Raw genomic sequence first — 5,058 nt, forward strand, 5'->3', positions numbered from 1 at the left:
AAACTATTTCCCATTGGCATGTTTCACATAAAAGTTTATATTTATACCTTTTTTAAATGGTCAGCTCTGGCTACACTGAGCCTGAACTTCATCTGGGAAGTGGTAATGAATAGCTGTTGTCCCCTTTATTCCACTCAAATGTCTCACTTCACAGCATCCTCATGGTGCCCTGGGGTCTTATACCTAATCCACTTCAGTCAAATGGCTTCAGCTGGCATTTTATTTTTCCATACTAGGTCCTTTGATGGGCTGGCCATTATTGCTTTAAATAAGCAGAGTATTGCAAAGAAACTTTATCTGTATTATAGAGGGCATCTATAGTCTTGTCTGTATGAAAATTTTGGTATGCTGCCACTTAGGTTATTCTTGCATCTCTACCATTTGTAATTTCTGACTTGCTTTTTACAAACAGTAAGATGATAAAACATAATCTATGCAATGTTCTAAAGCCCAAGCACCTGGGGATCCACCATAGATGGAAAATCAGAGATTCCAGGAGACAAAGCATGAGGCTCCTGCCAAAACAAACTTTATTTCAGGCTGTCAGACTGCAGCACCTGATCTTAGATACCATTTGACAAACAAGGTATCTACAGGGTCCTGATTTTAAAAATTACTCAAGTATTTCAGAGTTGGCTTGGTCAGCAGCCAGAAGTAGATGCTGTGTCTGCAGTTCATACGACCTGAAAGAGTGTGGCCTGGACTGTTCAACTGCATGGAGCACTAGACTGTGGCACCACTGCCTGGTCTTTCCCCACCCCCTCAATGCTCCCACCTGCCACCTGGAAGCTCTCACCTGCCACCTGGAAGCCCAGTCCCACCACCTGGAGGACCTGGCCCTACAACCTGGATTCTAGGCCCCAACAACTGGAGGACAACCCACTGTCACACCTCTGAACAGTGACAGAGACACCAGAATCACAGGTGAAACCATTTTCTCCCCTCTCTCAGACCTTGAGCTGCCTGTAGACCCGGGCACCTTGGACTGACCTAGATGCATCAGTCAGTTGCCAGACAGAGAAGGCTAATAATTCATAGGCCATTTCTCTCCCCAATGGAAGCAAGCCTTCCCATGAGTCAAAACTTTAGAGAGAAACTCAGGCAGGGTAGCTGCCCTGCCCTCCTCTGCAGAAGTGATTTCCTGAGTCAAGATTTTCAGACCAAGAGCCTGCTAAGGCCTCAAGCAAGAAGAACTACCACAGCAATGTCATAGAAGAAGCAGACTACTTCACACCTTACACAAACCCAAAACAAGATGTCAATGAATTTCCTGAAACCAGAAAGTCTGATGGAACTTTCTGACACAAAATTTAAAAAGGAACAATGATTATTTTCAATGGGCAAAAGACAAACTCAAAGAATTACAAGACTCTGCAAGTAAAAACCAAGAGAAACTTTAAAACAAAATCCAAGAAAATGCAAATAAAACAAACGAGGCATTAGAGGCTCTGGGGAAAAAAAAGAAACCACAATCCAGAATATGAGGAACAATGTTTCAGATGCTATCAACATTTTAGAGGAACATATGAACAGAGTTGAAGAGGTAGAACATAGATCTAGTGAAATAGAAGATAGAATTGCCACCACTGACCTACTAGAATAAAAAGCAGAATCAAAAAGGAAAGAAAAAGAAGCCTAAGAATAATGTGGGACACCATCTAGAGGAATAACATGCATGTAATTGGAATCCCAGAACAGGAAAAAGCAAGTAAAGGCACCAAGACAGTTGTGGAAGATTACTAGAAGAAAACTTTCTGGGCATAATGAAGAATGAGAGAATATATATATTCAAGAAGCTGAGCAAACACCATATAATATAGACCACAAAAGAAAAACACCAAGGCATCTCATGGTCAAATTTGCAAGAACCACAGATAAGGAGAGAATTCTGAAAAGAGCTAGGGAAAAACAAAGAGTAACCTAGAAGGGAGAGCAAATAAGATTAAGTGCTGATTTCTCAGCAGAAACCATGTGAGCAAGAAGACAGTGGAATGACATAAATCAAATACTCAAAGAATACAACTATCAATCAAGAATACTGCGCTGCATTGAAATATCTCAGTTGCAAAAGGACAAATATTGCATGGTGCCACTGCTGTAGAATGGGACTGATATCAGGGTTGGGGTAAGACTGAGAAAAACTGGATAAACTGTGTATACTGCACTGAAACAGATGAGGGAGAGAATAATTTAAAAGCATTGTATGATAGGGTATTATGGTTATCACAAGAGTCCACAATTAAGGTTGCATAGTGGAATGTACTTGGGGCGGTGGGAGGGGTGTGGGGGGGATTGTGTACCAGGGAGGGAGTGCTGCTTTTACTTTTCTTTCTTTCTTTTTTTTTTTTAAGCTCATTGTATTTTTATTATGTCATTTGTTTTTTCTATAGAGGATGGAAGATGGGAAAAGAAATACAATGAATGCAAATGGGGACATTTCAGCATAAGTCTTAAATAACTTTTGCATTAAAATGTGCTCCCTGATCATGACAAACAATTTTTGATGTTTCCCAGGAAAGTTTCTTGAAGAGCATCTCTGTAGAAGTAGCAATGGCAAGTCCTCTACCCTTCATACCAGGGACAACCCGCAAAGAATTACTAGGATGCATTTATTCTAATTGAAGGTTGAATTTAGCATAGGTCCAGAGCACAAATATTTTGCCTACGCAAAGTTTTAAAGTATTCTTCATATCAAAGACAAGAATGAGGGCAAATAAAACAATTAACTTCCTCAGTTTATTTCATCCACTATTCTTCCAGAACAACAGTCAATCACTTTTAATTCTGGTTTTGGAGAATAGAGCAAATATCCCACAGACTGTCAAAAGACCTAACAAGTCTGTCTTGTAAGAAGTGCAACCAGTGTGCTCTTTATTTGAAATAAAATAAAACTTCCTTTCACATACGTTGGGCATATTGTCAGGACAGCCAGTCCTTGGAAAATAGTATCATCCTAGGAATGATGAAGGAATAGAGAAAGAGAGGAAGGCCTTCAACAAGTTGAATTGATACAGTGACTATAACAATGGGCTTGAACGTATCAGAAACTGGGAGGGTGGCATAGGATAGGGCAAGGGTCACATCTGTTGTTCATAAGGTCTCGGTGAGTTGTGTCCTTGCCTAGAAACTCGCCAAAGTATGTGAGGTGAAGCTTTCTTTTACTTTTCAAAGAGAGGAGCAAACTGGGGGAGGGGGGAGGGCTGGGCGGGGAGAGAAGTGCAGCAATGAATGAGTGGAAATCCAAAACCTCTGTAAATGTTCATTAAAATTATTTTTAAAAAATTTTTTAAAAAAGAATACTGTACCCAGCAAAACAGTCCATCATATATGAAAGAGAGATCAAGATACTCGCAGAAAAGCAGAACCTAAGGGAGTTTGTAAGAATAAGACCAGTGTTTCAGGAAAGACTGAAAGACATTCTTCTTACAGAGGTGCCACAGAAAACAGGATGGACCGAAGTAAACAGCAACAACACCAAAAAGAACTCAACAAAATGATAGCAATAAAACCTTACCTTTCAATAATTACACTGAATGTGGACAGTTTAAATGCACCACTGACGAGAAAAAGATCAGCAGATTGGATTAAAAAAACCAAACAAAACCTATCAATATGCTGTCTACAAGAGACACACCTGAAAAGTGAAGATAAAAAAAGATATGTGACTAGGTATTATTGTCATGACAGGAGTCCAGAATGAAGGCTTCACAGTGGAGTGGACTTGGGGCGAGGGATTGTATAACAATGAAAGAACTTTTCTTTTACTTTTCAAAGAGAGTGAATTGGGGGAGAGGGGTGGGAAGGGAGAAAGGTGCAACAATGAATGAATGGAAATCCAAAGTCTCTGTAAATTTTCATTAAAATTAATAATAATAATAATAATAAAAGGCTAAAAATAAAAGAGTGGGGGAAATATACCAAGCAAATGGCAACCAGAAAAAATCAGGAGTAACTATATTAATCTCTAATAAAATATATTTATGATAATCTCTGATAAAATATATATAATGCAAAAAATATCACAAAATGCAAGGAAAGTCACTACATGATGCTTAAAGAGCCAATAGAACAAGAGGACATAATAATATCACAAAATGCAAGGAAAGTCACTACATGATGCTTAAAGAGCCAATAGAACAAGAGGACATAATAATAATAATATCTATGCACTAAATGATAGAGCTGCAAAATATACTAAGCATACATTAACAAAACTGAAAAAAGAAATTGTCAACACCACTATAGTAGTGGGAGACATTACTATACCATTCTCAAGAAAAGATAGAACTACCAAGAAGAAGGTCAACAAAGAAGCTAAGGAATTAAACCACACAATAAACCAACTCGATCTCATAAATATATACCAGCTAACGCACCCAAAAAAAGTGCAGCATACCTTCTCCTCCAATGTGCATGGAATGTTCTCCAAATAGATCACGTTTTAGGTCACAAGACAAGCATCAATATATTTAAAAACAAATAATACAAAGCATCTTCTTAACCACAATGCCACAAAATTTGAAATCAATATCAGGAGAATAAAGGAGGGAAAAAAACCCCATACATTTGGAAGCTAAACAACACTTTGCTTGAACATGAGTGGGTAATAGAAGTTTCTTGAAACAAATGACAATGAATACAAAATTTACCAAAACATCTGAGAAACAACCAAAGCACTAATTAGAGGTTCATTTATAGCAATAAACAAACACATCAAAATGCAAGGGAAAATGATAATTGACTCTCTAATCCAGCGTCTCCAACAAAGTGAAAGATAACAGCAAGAAAATTGACACCCTCTAAAAAACCTGAAATTATAAAAATTAGGGAAGAAGGAGCTCCGCATCCCCTGCCTGCCGCCATGGCCGCCTACCAGCTCGTGCTCATCCGCCATGGCGAGAGCGCCTGGAACCTGGAGAACCGCTTCAGCGGCTGGTACGACGCCGACCTGAGCCCGTGGGGGCACGAGGAGGCCAAGCGCGGTGGACAGGCGCTGCGAGATGCTGGCTATGAGTTTGACATCTGCTTCACCTCAGTGCAGAAGACAGCGATCCGGAC

General features: G+C 39.4%; 1 pseudogene; it reads left to right on the plus strand.

The window, feature by feature from the left end:
* Positions 1-4,861: 4,861 nt before the first annotated feature.
* The window catches only part of LOC102870508, an 11,851-nt pseudogene continuing 11,654 nt past the window's right edge, over positions 4,862-5,058 (plus strand).

This window comes from Elephantulus edwardii, unplaced genomic scaffold (genome assembly GCF_000299155.1).
Source record: "Elephantulus edwardii isolate Elephantulus edwardi_28Jun2011 unplaced genomic scaffold, EleEdw1.0 scaffold00041, whole genome shotgun sequence".
Lineage (NCBI taxonomy): Eukaryota > Metazoa > Chordata > Mammalia > Macroscelidea > Macroscelididae > Elephantulus > Elephantulus edwardii.